Source organism: Pleurodeles waltl, chromosome 4_1, assembly GCF_031143425.1.
Source record: "Pleurodeles waltl isolate 20211129_DDA chromosome 4_1, aPleWal1.hap1.20221129, whole genome shotgun sequence".
Taxonomy (NCBI): Eukaryota; Metazoa; Chordata; class Amphibia; order Caudata; family Salamandridae; genus Pleurodeles; species Pleurodeles waltl.
In genome coordinates this window covers 956,981,654-957,000,758 of record NC_090442.1, presented here as the reverse complement: position 1 = coordinate 957,000,758, position 19,105 = coordinate 956,981,654, and positions in this window count along the sequence as shown.

Sequence of the window (19,105 nt, the reverse complement as noted above, 5' to 3'; positions counted from 1 at the left end):
TCTTTAGGGCACTGCAGCTGATACCTGATTTGACATATTCACTTCCTATGCTTTTGTGTTGAGAACCTCTTGTACCTACGTTTTCATAATGCATAATTTAGATGGACTTATTGTATTTCTTCCAACCCTAATTAAGTTATTGTGTCACACCCATTTGACAAAACACTTGCTGGCTGGTTCATACATGTTTCACTTGAGATCGAAGCAATGAAAGATGTTCTGTTTTGATGCAATGAGGAGACATCAACTTAGTTCATTTGAGTGTGCCTGCAACCACATATTATGTTCTGGGAATTGTTTCCCAAACAAAGAGAGGATGGGTGCGGCTTTTCTCCTACTTTGCCCCGCATCCAATAAAGACTTGCTAGACTATGGATTTTTGAATAAGAACTGAATCGTTGCAGGTGTTTACAGACACCACTTTGCCAACCAAATTAGTTCTATTAAATAGGAATTGACATAGTAAAACTGTAAATGGGTACACTGAGGGGGAGTGTACAGGAGGCGGGGATTCCTTAATTATCTCATTGCATCTCTATGGCTACCTGCATGTGAGGTAGTGTTTCAAGAGTGGAGTCCCCATGTCTTTCCTGAAATGAAGAAGGAAGGAAGACATGCAGATTTCTTGAGTAATGGTGTCCCCATATCTTTGGTGTGTTGCAAATGATCAACATTTAATTAATAGAAACTATGCTTCACAATACTTTAAAGTATTGAATGTAAAATGGGATACTCCAACTTTGTGGACTGCTGCACTAGATGGAGAAGAAGGGATAATAGAATTATGGTAATGCTAACAACAGATTTTGCTACAATTTAAACGCCACTCACCCAGTCCCATTCTTCAACTATAGCACATCCTCCTAAAACATCCAGTCCTCCCAATACTGTTCCTTTCCCCTTGAATATGATATTGGGCAGAGTGGCACTCAGCATTAAGGATGGGACTCTTCTACTATTCCACTCCCCTGCTCACTGGCACCTACCAATGGTTTCCTGTGACTGATTGGAGTGATGTAGCTTGCTTCCATGGCAATAATCTCTAGGTTTTTTTTCGATGAAAGCACCCCAAGAACGTCACCAAGAAATGGTGAAGGGGGGTGTTTGGCATGTTTTTACCACATCCATAGCTACCATTTCTTGCACCATAGTTAGTCTGAGTAGGACATAATTGAATAGAAAACAGGAGATGAAGAACATACGCTGACTACATCTATTGGCCAGTGAAAGGGATACCAGGTAAAGCTAATGGGGCACTTTAAGTATTCATTGCACAGTTCATGAAAGACCTGGAGACTCCTTCTCTTTCGCACAAGCCAGAATGTGCAGACTATTTCTTTACTACACATGCATAGTAAATATTTCACATACCCACAATAAAGAGATGATTCATAAGTAAAAAAGGTTCCAGTTCATGGTGAAGGTTATGGCACTATGATAATGATATCCGTTCTAAGCTCTGAAATGCCTGAAAGCTAGGTGAGTAGCTATGCTTTTTTTCCGAAAAACTGAACTGCTTGATTGAAATGAAGGGAAATGTTTTGTCTGAGTGTACCCTTTCATTTTGAAAAAAATTATTATTTTTTAATATATGCTATTTGTTTTTAAATGTATTTCAAATATTATGTTAAACTAAATGTAGAATTTGATTAATAAAATTTCCATTGTTGAACTTACATATATACTGTAGGAAGCTGTTAGTAGCATGTTGAAGAAAATAACACATGTGTACCAGCAAATATGTAAACACATTTTCCTATGTCTATATATATATATATATTAACATATATGTATATATATATATATATATATATATATATCTATATCTATCTATATATATATCTATATATATATAAATATATATATATCCGCACCACCATGTTGTTCGCAACGGGCCTTTTACCCTTGAGTGGGTGGAGCGTTAACCGGCAAAGCTAACTGGTACATAATATCCCACTTTCATGCTATTAGAAAAATGCTCACTTGGTTGGAAAGGAAAAAAGGGTTTTACCTAATAAAATAACGAGCAGGCGTTATTTTTTTAAGTGAAAACCTTTTTTCCTTTCCATCTGAGTGAGCGTTTTTATAATAGCGTGAAAATGGGATACATATATATGGAGACCATGTTGCTAAGTCCTGTAAAGGCAGCCACAACATTTCCATTGATGTTGTGGCCAGCCAATCAGATTGTTTGTTAGAGTAGACCAGTATCGTCCTGCAGTATCGAAGGTGTTGACTGAAAAAAGCTCTCTCGCAATTCAGAGTAGATTATTTTTTTAATTTGCGGTACTGTTGAAGCACTGCAGCACCAACCGTCCAGATAACACAATATTCTGACCTTGAATTTTCTGAAAACTGCTGAAAAGACATACATCAAATCAAAGAAAGTGCTCTTTCTGAGTAAAGATATTGTTTTCTACCAGATTTGTTGTAACTTTCTTCAGTTGTTTTTTCTGTGTCACTTTCCCAAATTCCTATGAAACATTGCATCGGAAAAACATGTTTTGCCCTCCAATTTTCTTAGCCCCCTGCTTGGCAGATCATCCTTAAACTTTCCAGGAAGAGAGTGAGGTGGATGAACTTTCTTCTTAAAAGTTTTTGTGAAAATTTGTGAAAAGGTGCCATATTTGCCAAAAGCTGCCTGCAAAGCAAAAGTCACTCTTCCTAGCTGCTGGGGCTTACTAGGCTACCCCACTGTAGCTTCCCAACAGTTATGTAGCTGTGGGTATCCTGGGTGTGCACCAGTGCACCAGTGCACCCACAATGTGTTCTGGCTGGGGCCACAAAGGCCCTGGAGCTCTCCTGCAGCCCCCAACTAAAATAAACATGTGAGTGTCCCATATGGGCACAATACCTACACAAAAATATTATAAAGTATAAAAGAAGTAAATAATAAATTCTTCTTGAAAGAGTGCCCTATAATGCCTTTTGATGGTTGTTTACACTTTTGTTCAGCTTGGTGATGTCCCTCCAAGGGGCAGAGGCACTACCAAGCATTTATTTTAATGGTGTGTGGGCTGTATGGACTGCAGCCTCCGCCCACCAACATTTAAAAAAAACAGTAAGGCACAGACTTAAGAGGGCCTAGTTCTTCCTTTTGACACATTAGCATATTTTTTTTTACGCTAATGTGGTCAAATGAGCCGAAATTCCCTGCACCATATTTGTAAAGTGGCGCAATGCATGCATTGCGCTGCTTTGCAACCCCTTGCCCCACAGTGTACCTGCGCCAGGCATGATGTTGGAAAGGGGGACATTCCCCCATCAGGGGGACCGCAGCAGTGGTGCAGTGGAATCTAAGAGATTCCACTGTGCCATTTTTAGTGGCTACTTTTTACACCTGCACAGGACAGGCATTCAAATGGGGCATGCCATTGTTTACAATGAGCCACTATGTACTGTGCAGGATTACCGCTAACATTTTGGTGCTAATCCTACACAGTACATCAATAGTGGAAAAATGTCAATGTTATTGCCCCTACCCTGCACCATGGTGCACCACATATTAAATACGGCTCACACATGGTGGAGGTGGGGGGTGTGCTAAGGGATGCAAGAAAAGTGGCTCTGCATTGAATGATTGGATTCTTAAATCAGTTTCCTGGTTTATTAAATCCATGACCTCAGGAGAACTTATCATATTTTTCAAAGTCACTCTTAGCCGTACCTCTGTGGTCTTTGATTGGAATACAAGGCCCTTTTGTGGTTGGTTTTATTTGTTTTTTTGTTTTTTTAATTGTTTTATGTATTTTTCTGATTTTTTTTATGTATTTTTGTGAGATGAAAAATGTTAAAAGAAAGACTTTCTTTTTCCATCCCACAAAATGTAATAATTAAACTATGTGAAAAAAAACTTACAGATATATTTAATTAAGTTAATTAAACACTTTTACAATAATCACTGTTATTAAGCATTGTGTAAATAACTGTAATATACATTTGATTACAAAATTAAAATATTGGTGATTTTCAAACAAAGGTGACAGATCTACTTTATTTATAGTGATATGCTCAGCCCTCTATGAAGCCAATTGGCCCATTTTTCTTACTTTGGTGTTGTGACTCTTTGCAAAATCAGTAAGTCTGCCTCAGTGTGACCAAGACCTGTGAGACCAACTGCATCCTGGGCATGCCTGAGGGTGTATGCTGTGGGGTTTAGGGTTTTCACAGAGGGTTCAGCACAGGGCCTGGCTGTAGGCCAGGCCTTGCTGCCAACTCCATGCCGTGCAAGGCCGAAGTGTGCAGTGTTGGGTTGGTAGAAAGATCTTAATTTATGTTAAAAAACTTAAATTTGCCAAAATAACAAAGGTTAAGGTGATGTTATAGTTAATATTTGTACTTGTATCTTACTTTCCATTAAATAAACCCGTTAGAGATCGAGTGAATAAAAACAAAGGTTAGAGTGAGGTTATAGTTAGGTGAAAAGTTAATTGATAGCATACCGTTTTAAACTAAATAAACACTGAAATTCACCAGTGATAGTTATTTCAAGTAACTATAACTTGTGCCCTCATCATTCACTGTTTATGACTTCATATGTTACAACACTCATAACATGTTCCACGGCATGATTAATCATCTGAAGTGACATCATTGATAAAGCCAGTGTGCATGGTGTGGACACCCCCTCCCCTAAAACAATTGTTTTCGTCTCTGGGGTGAGGTTTGCAGGGCCTCTTGGAGCTTGGGGAAAGGGCCTCATGCTCCCATCCCTCTAGTTAAGTTATGGCTCGGGGGATAGGGTCCTAAGGCCTATTTGGGATCAGGGAGGAAGGCCCTGTGTCCCTCTCCCTTAATATAAATATGTTCTGCACGCAGCATGGGGTTTCTAGGGCCTATAAGGCTCAGGGAGTGGGCCATGATCTTCCTCCTCTAAAATTATTGTATGGGCCTAGGGGATAGAGTGTGTGGGTCCATTTGGGATTGGAGTGGGGGCAGTGTGTCCCCCTCCCCTCATATTAATGTTTTTGGCCCCAGAGGATGGGGTCTCGTCCAATAGTGGCTTGAGAACAGAGGACCATGCAATCCCTTCCCCTGGCAGGGAGCTGGCTACTTTGGGGGGGTGCTGTAGTGCCTAGCCATGGGCCAGGCCCTGAGACAAACCCCATGCTGCATAGCTGAAGGCCATTCATGACAGGGGTTGGCTACACCCAGAGGGTCATTTGCAGGGTCAGACTGCTGGTCAGGCCCTGTGGTCAATAACATGCAGTACACGGCCAAAGGCCATGCATAGCATTGGGTTGCTTTCCTGTGAGGGGTTGGCTGCAAGGCCTAGCCGCAGGCCATACCCTGTGGCCAACTCCCCCCTTTGCATAGCCAAGGCAGCAGGGAGTTGGCATTATATATGGTAATATGATATTACTTTATGGTAAAAAAATACTAGAAGTTCACTGGAAAAAATCAAAGTTTAAAGTGACATTATAGTTAGGTGTGATAAAAAGATCTGATTTTGTTTAAAAATAAACTTTAGAAATTCACACAAGAAAGAAGAGGTTAAAGTGGCATTATAGTTTGTTGAATGTCAGTTGGCAATATAATGTTTTGGACAAAAAAACTGAGAAATTCACCAGTTATACTTAGCAGAGCTAACTATAACGTGCACCCCACCATGCATTGCTTATGACCCCACACATTAAATTACTCATTATATGTTCTAACATCACTGATAACATCTCAAATGATATAATTGGCATCACAGATGACATCACTGATGTCATAAATGGTATCGTACATGATGTGTCTGTATATAGCGACAATACATAAGCTATAACTCGCTCTCTAACATGCACTCTGTTCTTACGAATAATATGATTTGCAATATCATAAGTGCTTTTGTAAATGCTATAATTTTGTATGGTATAAATGGAATATAATGAAAGGGTATAAGCAGTTCATGGAGAAGGCATGAGTTCTAGTTAATGTATTGTGGCTACCGAATTGAATACAGTGTGTCTGGAGGTGCTCAAGTTGTAATAATTAAAGGTTGTGCAAGCATTATAAATTAAAGGTATAAGTACCCTTTAGTTTTTCTAAATTTTGTGCATTTTAAGTTCTGTTTGTATAGAAAGAATAAATAAAGGTATAGTAATTTGAAGGTGGTGTGTAAATTATACATTTAAAGTATAAATATAACATCAGCATTTCTTTCATTTGTGTAGTTTTAGTTTGATTTGTATAGAAAGAATAAATAAAGTTTTCCTAGTTATAACAAAGATTTCACCTTTGTTTTTCAGTGAATTTAAATGTTTTTTTAATAAAAATGTGTTTCAAATAGCAGAGTCCAGCGTTTTAGAGTGTAGAGAAGTACAGTAGAGAGTACAGTCGCATACAGTATAGTACAATGGGTGGAGTGGCATAGAGGAAGATGCAAAGAGTGTTTTTTGTAGAGTAGAGTCTCACACAGTGGAATAAAGCACAGTAGAGTCCTGTAGACTGGCATTTATAAGAGTACATTATTTTACAGTGGAGTCCTGTAGAGTGGCATATAGGGGGTCATTCTGACCCTGGCGGTAGACTATCGCCAGGGCCAACGACCGCGGATGCACCGCCAACAGGCTGGCGGTGCATCCATGGGCATTCTGACCGCGGCGGTACAGCCGCGGTCAGAAACGGAAAACCGGCGGTGTCCCGCCGGTCTCCCGCTGCCCTGGGGAATCCTCCATGGCGGCGCTGCAGGCAGTGCCGCCATGTGGATTCCGACCCCCTTACCGCCAGCCTGGCTCTGGCGGTTTTGACCGCCAGAACCTGGCTGGCGGTAACGGGTGTCGCTGGGCCCCTGCCACTGGCATGGGCACTGCAGGGGCCCCCTAACAGGGCCCCACCAAGATTTTCAGTGTCTGCCAAGCAGACACTGAAAATCGCGACGGGTGCAACTGCACCCGTCGCACCCCTTCCACTCCGCCGGCTCCATTCAGAGCCGGCATCCTCATGGAAGGGGGTTTCCCGCTGGGCTGGCGGGCGGCCTTCTGGCGGTCGCCCGCCAGCCCAGCGGGAAACTCAGAATAACCGTGGCGGTCTTTTGACCGCGCAGCGGTATTCTGGCGGTTCCCGCTTGGCGGGCGGCTCCTGCCGCCCGCCAAGCTCAGAATGACCCCCATAGTGTGGTACAGTGGAGGGGCATAGACTGATGTAGAGTAGGGAACAATGTTGTTGAGATGAGTACAGTGGTGTGGCATGGAGTGGAGTTGGATAGAGTTGAGTGAAGTACACTAGCGTAGCATGGAGTGGAGTGATATAGAGTGGAGTTGCATACGTGGCATAGTGTATTGTGGAGAGGTCTACATGGGAATAGCGTACAGTGGAGTGGCGTATGTGGAGTGGTATAGAGTGCAATTGCGTAGACTGGAATAGCATAGAGTGGTGTGGGATAGAGTGGAGTTATGTACAGTGGAGCGGTGTAGAGGAGAGTGGCATGGAATTGCATACAGTAGAGTTGCATAGAGTAGGATAGCACAGAGAAGAGTAGGGCAGAGTGAAGTTATGTACAGTGGAATAGCATAGAGTATAGTGGCATAGAGTGGAGTGGCATACAGGGGAGTTGCATTGACTGGAGTGGCACAGACTGGAGTATTGTACAGTGAAATAGCATACAGTGGAGTGTCATACAGTGGAGTGACACACAGGGGAATGGAGTAGAGAATTAAGTGTCATGTAGTCGAGTAGTGTACACTGAAATAGCATACAGTGGAGAGGCATACAGTGGAGTGACATACAAGGGAGTGGAATAGAGAATGAAGAGTCATGTAGTCGAGTAGTCTACACTGAAATAGCATACAGTGGAGTAGCATAGAGTGGCGTGGCATACAGTAGAGTGGCGTAGAGTGGAGTGGCATACAGTTGAGTAATGTACAGTGGAATAGCATACAATAGAGTGGCATACAGTAGAGAAGGGTAGAGTAGAATGATGTAGAGTTGACTGGTGTTGAGTTGAGTGGCATAAAATGTACTTGCATACAACTAGTGTATATTGTGTTGGGATAAAGTAAAATGGGGTACAATATAATGTCATATAGTGGAGTGGCCTACAGTCAAGTGATGTAGAGTGAAATAGCGTCCAGTGAAGTGGTGAAGCACATAGTGACGTACAGTGGAGCAGCAAACAGTGGAGTGAGATAGAATGTAGTGACATACAGTGGAATAGCGTAGAGTGGAGTGGAGTGGCATAGAGTGGAATAGCATATAGTGGATTGGAATACAGTGGAGTGGTGCAGAGTGGAGTAGCATAGAGTGGAATAGCGTCAAGTGGAGAGACATAGAGTGGAGTGGTGTGAAGTGGAATAGTGCAGAGTGGAGAGGCGTACAGTGGAGTCGGGTAGAGTAGAGTGACAAGGAGCAGAGTGGTGTACATTTGAATAACTTATAGTGGGGTTGCGTAGAGTGGAGTGGCATATAGTGGGGGAATGGATGTAGATGTAACTTTTTGATAACTAATTTTTATTTTAATTTCTTAAGAGTTTGTCAGATACACATCAATGTGATTTGTTGGCCTCTGACTCAAACCACCATGCTTAAAATATTTTGTATGATGAATCTGGCATATGCCTATAAACCTGAAATTTAGCAATGGTTGAAAGCACTACGGTAATAATGCACCTTTTTTTTAGTCTGCTTGATAGGACAGTTGTGTACGGTGCCTGTCAGTCACACAGCGGAGGTTCTGAAGAATCTACTGGACTAAGTTGTGAAGTCCTGCACCATCATCAAGAATGCCATTGATGAGGGGCTTGCAATGAAAAGTCCTGCATTGAGGATGAGTTGTGCAGTGGCGATTCTAAGGAAACTACAGGTGTGTCATGTGAGGTCCTGCGGTGTCATCAGGGACACTGTCAATGAGGGGCCTGCAATGAGAAGTCCTGCATCTGGGATGCATCACATAATGGCGGTCCAAGTGTTGAGAGGAAATGCATTGCGCGGCGTTGGTTCTGCTCACAGGATCACAGCTGCCCTTGCAGGGCACCTTTAGCCCCACTTCCCAGGGTCCAGGACTGGGTTGGCACTACCTGGGGGCAAGGCTCACAAAAGTGTGGTCAGGGATCCCACCAGAAGAAAGAGGAGGAAAAAAGAAATAAGGAGTTTTCGAAAGGCCCTGAAATAATTTCCAAGGGAATAATAATAACCAGTCCTAAACCTAAAACAAAGGGGTTTATGACAAACAGACAGGGAGGTTATTGCTCCAGTGTACTGAATGTTACAAATAAGGGCACTCCAAGAGAGACACCAAGTGTCCCAAAATAACACTCTCTCCTCTCACCTCAGACATTTGGGCTGGTGAGTGTAGTGCTTTGTGATGAGGTGATCCAAATTAGCCTGGGGGCGAGGGCATTGGATACCTTAGTGTCACTATTGAATAGGGCTATAGTGCCTGTTGGACCTGGCCCTTTTTGCAGGGTCATCCCCAAACCTTTTGCCTCCTTCCTCCTATTTTTTCTGACCTGTTTTTTTTGGCTTTAGGACTCTGGGCACCCTACCAGTGCTAAAGTGCATATGCTCTCTGTCTAAATTGTATTGTTGATTGGTTTATCATTGAGTTGCATATTTGGTGTACTAGGAAGTCCCTAGAAAAGTGCACGAGAGGTGCTCAGGGCATGTAAATCAAATGCACTAGTGGGCCTGCAGTACTGATTGTGCCACCCACTGTAAACATATCTCAGACCTGCCACTGCAGTGTCTGTGTGTGCAGTTTTAAACTGTCAATTCGACATGGCAAGTGTACCCACTTGTCATGCCCAAACTTCCCTTTTTATACATGTAAGGCACCCCTAAGGTAGGCTCTAGGCAGCCCCAATGTCAGGGTGCAGTGTATGTTAAAGGTGGGACATTTACTGATGTGATGTGTGTTACATGTCCTAACAGTAAAATACTGCCAAATTCAGTTTTCACTGTTGCAAGGCCTATCTCTCTCGTAGGTTAACATAGGGGCTGCCTTTAAATATATTTTAAGTGTAGTTGTCCCTTGGGAGCAAATAGAGGTGTGGAGTTTGGGGTCTCTGAACTCACTATTTAAAAATACATATTTTGGTAAAGTTGTTTTTTAAATTGTCAGTTTAAAAATGATACTTTTAAAAAGTGGGTATTTTCTTGCTTAAACCATTTCTGCTTGTGTATTCCCTGTCTGGGTCAGACTGACAGTTGGGCTGTTTGTGAACCTCCACTAGACAGTGGCTCAAAGGGAGCTGGGGTGTAGCATGCATATCCTGATGTGCTACCTAGGCTAGAGTGGAGGGAGGAGTGGTCACTTACACCTGCATGGGCTGTGCCTGTCCTCACACAATGCAGTCACCAGCCCCTGGTGTGAGTCTGGAGCCAGGCCTGGGTAAGGCAGGATCTTATGAACAACAGAGACGTTCCTTTGAAGTTTGCCTACTTCAAAGCAGAAAGGAGCATAAGTAGTAGAACCAAAACCCCAGATTTCCAAATTACTTCTGGAACGTAGAGGAACCTCTGCCAAGGAGAAGAGCTGGATGAAGAGTACTGCCCCTTTGCCTGTGACTGTGTTTTAATAGATTGGCCTGCAGTTGTTGCTTCTGCCTGAAAAAGGACAAGGACTGGACTTTTAGGTATAATTCCTGCTGGTGAAGTATCTCCAAGGGCTTGGGCTGAGCCTCCTGTTTTGAAGTCTCAGGGCCATCAAAGACTTCCTTTGCCAGCATCTGGACTCTGGGCTGAGACTCCTGTCCTGCCAAGTGGTGCCCCATCCAGCCTCTGGGCCTTTGAAAGGTGAAGCTGGTAGAAAAAGGACTGAAATCCATGTACAGGAAGCCATGTGGGGAAAATGTCAATGCAGCACCTGCAATGCGGTGGTAAAAATGACACAACCTTTTGTAGTGTGGTTTTCCCATCACCGTGTGGCCGGATTTCACACGCATCATCGCTGGGCATCAAAATCATCGTGGACCTATGTGATCTGAGGTGCCCCTTCTAGAAATTGACTCACCGCTCTCTTGTGAGAGAGAAAAACAATGCATCGCCTACCCGACCAGAGAAGAAACGAGGCATGGCCTCACTTGTGAGTAAGGAATCAACGCATCGCTGACTTTTTTCATGGACACTCTCTCGTCCGGCTTTGTTTTTAATGCAAATCAGGTACTTTGTTTAGCAACCATGTTTCCATCATTTTCTATGGAGTAAGACTTGTTTTACTTATTTATATCTTTACTTGTGTATGTTATATTTTTGTTGTTTTTGTCTTGTTTGATTTAAATAAATGTTGGCTATTTTTCTAAATTGGTGTGGTGTCTGTTTTGTAGTGTTTTCACTGTATTACTGTGTGTGTTTTGGTATAAAAACTTTACACATTGCCTTTGAGATAATCCTGACTGCTTTTGCCAAGCTACCAAGGGGGTGAGCAGGGGTTATCTTAAGAGTGTATCTCCATTGCTCTGACTAGACTGAGGGTCCATGCTTGGCCAGAGTGCAAACTGACTGCCAACCAGAGATCCTATTTCTAACAGTGCCTAAAGCCCATATCCCTTACAATACTTCAAAGCACAGGTTAATTGTGGGTTTGCCTATGTTTCACCACGACAGAGATTGTGGTTGCTGCTTGAGTAGGGTTTCACCCTCCTCAACCAGTAAGCCAATTTCTTCCAGTGCCATTAAAGCTAATTCTGTAAATTAAATTCAGAGTGACATTGGCTCCACCTAGATGCTATTTTCTTTCTGGTGTCATGCTTTTAATGTTTGGAGTCTCAATACACCCTCTACGAATGACTTCTATTGGAATGCCTTAAAAGTACAATTTTACATCTGAAAAGCACGCTCAGTCATCGCAATGTTCGCCACATTCAGTTGTTCACCCCATGTGTGTTCAATTCAGAAAGCAATGCTTGTTTGACTCTTTTTCCCAGCATTAACAAAGTCAATTGGGTTGCGTTTAATAAGGTAAACCACATTTTTGCACACAATATGTGCAAGCCGCATTTGTGTTTGTCTGTGTTTGCAACATTAAAGCCAGACTTACTTGTTTTACCAAAGCTTGTTTCAGAAATATTTTCCTTCTCACAGTCCTCAATTCTGTATATCACCAGGTCTTCCCTGAAATATGTTGGATCAGGTCCTTCAATTAATCCATTCATTTGTGTTCGTCAATGCCTATAAAATGAAGCCAGAACAAGTAAATGTGTGTCCAGCAGGTCTCTAATTTCCTGCAGAGCAATCCCACACCCACATGTTTTTACCTTTGCCCTAAAATGCTTAGTCCTAATTACCAGTGGATCTTAAATGTCTGATACATACTGTAACTCCTGTTAGTGCGTCAATCAGATTTATGAGTTATGTATACTTATCCAGTAGGTGTGGCATTAACAATACCTAGTATTTACAGAGTGCATTAGTTGTGTATTTGTTTGCACCTGGTATTTAACCAGTGCAATAAAAGCCACATTCCAGATAAATTTTGCCAGGTCAAACCAAACGAAATATACTGGTGAAAAAATGCATGAGAAATAGAGGACATGCAGATTTTGGCATGGTCAGCACCAAAAATCCACAAGTTATGTTCCGTTTTGCAGGCAAAACTTGTAATAGATATTAAGGGCCTCATTTACTAGTTTTTGCTGCAGGACAGCGCAGCAAGCCCTTTGCTGTGCTGCCCTGCATCAAAAATAAAGAGCAAGAATGCAACGTATTAATGAAATACAGCTCATTCCTGTCCCTTTGCCTGCGCACAATTTGGTGCCTAGCGCTAATGCAGCTACCCCTGCACCATGGTGCCAGGGTTTCTGAGTTGTTGGCACAATTGTATCTTCCTGCAGAAAAACAATCAATGGAGGTGTTTTCCCTTTTTTATGTGTGCTGCAGAATGCAGCACACATAGAAAGAGGCAAAAACAAGGAGAAATACAGTTAGAGCTCTTTGTTACGCCTCCCCTGGCGAGGCACACTGTTTTGAAGCATTCCCAGGTTTACAGGTCCTTGTAAATCTGTTGTGTAAAATGTTTCAAAACTCATGGGTGTTGGGTGGAAAAACCCACCCCAAGACCCATAGAATGCCTCCTTTATGTAGAGCAAGGCAACGCAGTGCTTTGTGCTGCTTTGTTTTACTCCATATCTGTGAGGCCATGCAAAGCCATGCAGTATCGCTTTGCCTCGCCTCATAGATATGATTGAGAGGCCTGCACCACCACACCTTCATAAAAAGTGACGCTCCAGCAGCTCAGGCCTCTTGTAAATGAGGTCCAAAGTTACTTCTTCTTGTTTTGCCTCTCCCGGGGAACCGCACAGTTTTGATGCACCCCCAGGTTTACAGATTCTTGTAAATCTGGAAATGTGTCAAAACCCATGGCAAAATCCACAGCAATGCCCATGGAATGCCTCCTTGATGTACAGTAAGGCAATGCAGTGCTTTGCGCTGCATTGTCGTACTCTATGTCTATGAGGCCATGGAAACCCATACACAGTGAATTTGCATCGCCTCATAGATATGATTGAAAGGCCTGGGCCACCTAAGCGTCATAAAATATGAAGCTCCGGTGGCGCAAGCCTCTTGTAAATAAGGCCCTCAGTGTTGTGCTAGATAAAATATTACAAACTTAGTGCCATATATTATTGTTTGTGATAATTGTTGCAAAGGAAACTAGGAAAGTCATAGTGAGGGCAAAAGTTTTTTGGCTCTATTTCCAGATGTATCAGGTGGTTGACTGTCTAAATACTGTATAAACAATGAATGACTGTTGGGGCCAAATCAGACATCATTATCCTGTCTCTGTACACGCAATTGCAACATTCTCTTTGCAAACCTTTAGCAAACTTGAGGAAAGTCAGAGGAGTTGGTTTTTCCAGTCCTTGTTTTATTCTAAGAGTACAGCTAACTGTCTCGTATTGCAAAAGGTGCGACTGCAGCAGGTCATGCATTCATGTTATTCTGATCATCTCACCCACAATTATAAATAAAAAAATGTACCTTTAATTTCAATGTGTTTGTCCGGCCACATTTTTTTAACAGGATGTGGAACAGTCTTGCTCAATGTGCATTTTAGAAGCAGTTACCATAAACTGGCAGTGTTTTCCTTCTAAATCTAATTAACGGGTATTCGGAAGGGCTTCGGGATCGATAACTTCTATGTTCTTCACAGCAGCTTTCCTCGCCGCCGCTAACATGACAGTGAAATGCCAATATCTGAAAGCTCACACATGTGCTCTCTTGCATTTGCAGAGATGTAGACAAGGCGCGTGCCTTGGAATGTATTTCACATTCTATCAAGTTCCGCATTTAACGGCCAGTTATCAGAGAGAGTAATCAAAGCCTCCAAGCACATATCAATAAACAGTAAATGCTCTCTGTGTTTTCGGAGCAAAAAACACCTCCTTTGAGTTCTTATAAAAACCGTTAGTTGGTTATTAGCTCACGTCATGACAGTTCACAGGTTAAAACGGTTTGACCCTATCCCAGGCTTCCCTCCAAATCTTTAAGATACCTCAACATTCTCCTGATACAATTTCTTCATTTATAATATATATCATGGTTTTCCATTCTCAGCTGTTAGATAGATCGATCGATCATGGGGTAGGAAATCTAGGCACATCTATAAATTTGTTTAGTGACATTTTATTTTCTAAAATGTTTGTTCTTTTCATTCATTGTGGAAATATGCAATCAGAATTATCATCTTAAAAATCAATAAGAAAGTAATGGCAAAGGCATGGTGGTGCTGTGAACCAGCATTGATACTAATGGTTTTACTCCTTATTACATATCTAATATATTTTCAGGGTGTCACCTGTCTTCTATGTATAAAAGCACAACAAAATGTGGCTCAGTGATTATAGCATGCCTGTGTCCTATGGTTCTGTATTCATTACCTCCTCATCATCCTTCCTCGTCCCATTCCTAACGTTATGGAATGGATGTGCCCATTCACTCCTCATGTTACATTTTTAAAGCTACTTCTTCCCTTTCCCTGAAAGGGAAGAAGGACAAGGAGCATATAACTCCTCCCATCCCTAATAACATCCTGTTCTTTTTTTGTGCCCACTCATCACCGATGGGCTGTGGGGCTGCATGTACACCCTTCTGAGCATATTGCTTTCAGAAAAAAACATGTTTCCTGTCTTGATGTGGTGTGGCTGCTTGGGCGCCCTTCTGCGCATCTCGCTTTAAGCATGGGTTTTTAGATGTTTTAACTGTGGTGCGGCTGCTGCATTTCTTTTTCTGGTCTGTGTGGGGGGGTGTCCTCCTCACTGGGCCTGATGGGTTGCCATCAGCTGGAGGATTCTGCTTGGCTCGGTGGCTGCCTCTCCCTGTGCTGGGCTCGGTGGAGTGCCCACGCTTGTCTATGTGGCTTCATTGGTGCTGCCTCTGTCTACCTCCTTTGAGATGGCTTGACTTGCGGCCTTCCTCTGTCCCCCCTGCTCCCGGGCTGCTGTATGCAGTGATGGGGGTGGTCTAGGTTGCGGCTGGGTGCTTGCTTTGGTGACATTTGGGTGTGCTGCAGTATATGCTGTTTCTGGTGCTTTCATGGTTGCTGCTGTTTAAGCCCTCCTGCAACTGCTTGCGGCAGTTCCACTGAAGATGTCCCGTGGCCAGTCAGTTGGTGGTCGACGAACTAACTGGATGTCTTCGTTTGGCCAGAACCATGGGATAATGACTAGAATTACATCTGAATCTCCATCCGGCAGGACACCCTGCCTCTGCTGGGGCCCGTTGGTCGATGTGCTGATGTTGTCTTCATTTTGGCATACGTGGTTGTTTTTGGCTGCTATGGTGCCATTGTTACTCTTCTGGGGCCTTTTTTACCCTTTTTGCCCCTATGCCTTGTGCGTGTGTTTCGCTACTATGGGGGTCATTCTAACCCTGGCGGTCGGCGACCGCCAGGGCTAAAATGACGGAAGCACCGCCAACAGGCTGGCGGTGCTTCCTTGGCCATTCTGACCGTGGCGGTAAAGCCGCGGTCAGAAAAGAGCAACCGCCATGGGGTTTCTGACCCCCTTACCGCCATCCTGTTCCTGGCGGTTTTCACCGCCAGGAACAGGATGGCGGTAACGGGAGTCATGGGGCCCCTGGGGGCCCCTGCAGTGCCCATGCCACTGGCATGGGCACTGCAGGGGCCCCCTAACAGGGCCCCACTAAGATTTTCAGTGTCTGCAAAGCAGACACTGAAAATCGCGACGGGTGCCACTGCACCCGTCGCACCCCTTCGACTCCGCCGGCTTCATTCAGGAGCCGGCATCCTCGTAGAAGGGGGTTTCCCGCTGGGCCGGCAGGCGGCCTTCTGGCGGTCGCCCGCCGGCCCAGCGGGAAAGCCAGAATGGCCGCCGCGGTCTTTTGACCGCGGTGCGGTCATTCGGCCGCCGCCCGCCAATGTAGGAATGACCCCCTATGTGTCAGGCACAGGCCCTGGTTTCTGGGGTTCTCCATGCCGCTTCTGCTCTTAGGTCCTTGCTGTCGCTGTACTCGGGCTCCTTGCATTTTTTCACCTCTGGGCTGCCAGTCTTGGCCTGCGGGGACGTATATTCTTAGGTGGCCTTGGATGTCGCAGGCTCTCGTGAGACTCTATGTTCCTCTTATTGGGAGGTAGAGGCTGCTTTCATTGTTTCTCCTGCTGGCCTCAGTCTTTCATTTGGGCTTTGGCTCTTGTCACTGCCAGTTCTGTTTTGCCAAGGTGTCACCTTCGCCTTCGTGATTGGAAGTTTTTCCTCTAGCTTACCCTTTGGGGGACTCTTAGAGATGCACTGGGGGTGATCCTCTGGTGTTCTTTCATGTTTTTGGCACCTGTTTGCACCTTCTTTCGGAGGCCTTAGTCCTAGGATGGTAGTAGGTGGTATTTAGGGGGTCATTCTAAGTCTGGCGGGGGGAGGAGGCTGCCCGCCAGACTTCCCCCCTCCAAAATACCGCTCCGCGGTCGCAAGACCGCTGAGGGTATTTTGGCTTTTGCACTGGGCTGGCGGGCGACCAAAAGGCCGCCCGCAAGCCCAGTGCAAAAACCCTTCCCACTAGGACGCCGGCTCAGAATTGAGCCGGCGGAGTGGGAAGGTGCGACGGGTGCAGTGGCACCCGTAGCGTATTTCAGTGTCTGCAATGCAGACACTGAAATACAAAGTGGGGCCCTCATAAGGGGGCCCCTGCAGTGCCCATGCCATTGGGAGAACCGCCAGGAACAGGATGGCGGTATGGGCAGTCAGAATCCCCCAAGGCGGCGCAGCAAGCTGCGCCGCCATGGGGGATTCCCAGGGCAGCGGAAAACCGGCGGGAGACCGCCGGTTTTCACCTTCTGACCGCAGCAAAACCGCTGCGGTCAGAATGCCCTGCGGGGCACCGCCAGCCTGTTGGTGGTCCTCCCGCCGACCCTGGCCCCGGCGGTAAGGAACCGCCGGGGTCAGAATCACCCCCTTAGTCTTGTTTAGGGCATGTGAGCCTCCTTCCCTGGCCTCTTGCTCCAGTTTCCGCATACAGGAGTCAGTCAGGGTGTGCCCCCCATCGATCTGGTGTTCTGGGGGACCTTAACTTCCTTCTTGCCTGGTCCAACCTCCCACCCCCTTGGTCCAGTAGGTGGGCGCTTGGGCCTGTTTTTTCATGTTTAGGAGGTTTCAATCCCTGTCTATGGGTTCTTCTGGTGGTGTCCCAAGTGTTTTTTATGGTCTTCTCTGGGGTTCCGGATTTTCCCTTCCTTCGGCCTGCCTGTCCTGGAGTTCCTGTGTGCGGTGGTTGATGCAGGTGGATGTTGTCGCCTCCCTTGACCTGCATCAGGCCCTTCTCCCTGTTCCTCCTCCGGTGTGGGGTTCTTCTTCAAGTGTCTTCTTGGTCAGGCCATTCATGGGGGATTTTGGCTTGGTCATCAACATGCGATTCTTGCCTCTTTGCTTCTGGTGCCTTCGCTGGTCTCTCCAGGGAATTCCTGCCCTCCTTGGCTCTCTGGTAGGCCTGTCTCCACTTTCCTTCCGTTTCTCTTTATTATTCTGCTTCATGTCCCTCTAAGGTGCATTCTCTGGAGAACATTACCTCCACAGTGTCTCTGTTGCAGGCCTCTGGTTCCTGTGTCCTCCCTCTAAGTCTCACCGGGCTCCTTCTCTGATTCTGAAGTATGTTGGTGCCTAATTCTATACAGCTCCTGGGGCGGTGTCCCATCCTGCCTCCGGATGTGCCCAGCTGTTTCTGTCTCTTCAGCATCTGCTGATAGTCTTCAGGGTCTACTGCTAAGGTGGGCTTTTTTCTGTGGGTCAACCCTGTTTTTTCCCTGACCTGTTTGTTGTTTGTCCTTGTTGCTGGTTTTTGTGGTGCAACTTTGTCGCCTATTTGTTTTTGTTTCAGGCGACAGCCTTGGGCATCTTGCCTTGGGCATGCCTTCCCTTGGTCCATTTGGGCATCATGTCCTTCGCTGGACCCCTGTCTGTGGCTGATACACAGCCTTTGTTCCTGTGCTGCTTCCTTTGGCCTGGGTTCTCTCCGCTGGTGTTTGCATCTGCCTTCCCTGGACCATGACTTCCCTCTTCAGTGTCTGGTTCCACTGGTTCCCCCCTGCCAATGCCAGCTGCCTGGGCTGGGGATGGGCTTAGGGGGCCCATACTGCTCCAGGTCTGTGTGGAGGTAGACTTGATGTCTTCCCTCAACCTCCTTGTTTGCCTTTTGTGTCTTGGGTGGTTTCCGTTCGCCTCAGGTTTCGGGCTGTTCACTTTGGGAACTGCTCGGTATTCTGATGGTTCTTCTCAGTCGGGTGTTTCACTCCTCCCTGGGGTTTGTTCTGGCTCTTTCGGTGTTCACACCGCTTTTCCATCTCTGGGGTTTTCCAATGGTGAATCTCTCTCTACTTCCCTGGTTGCTTAGCTTCCACTCTTCTTCCCTTTGTTCCTCTCGCTGGGCTCTCTGGAATTTGATGCCCTGTCTGGTCCTTGACCTCCTGGTCTTCTTACTCATTTCTGATCCAGCAGTTCCTGACTCATCCGCTGCAGATGATGGTGGAGGCAGTGGTGTCCCTTCCTTTCTGGCCTTGGAGGACTCGTGTTCCCGCTTCTCTGTCTCTTGGTTGTGGGGCCGGGGTGGTGTCTTCCTCTGGAACTGTCCTCTCTGTCTGTCCCTGTGCTTCCTCTGCGATCCCTGGCCCGGTTGCATCTCTCACTTTGGTGGTTGTGAGGACGGGTCTTGTCTTTTGTTCCTTTTTCTGCGGGTGTCCTGT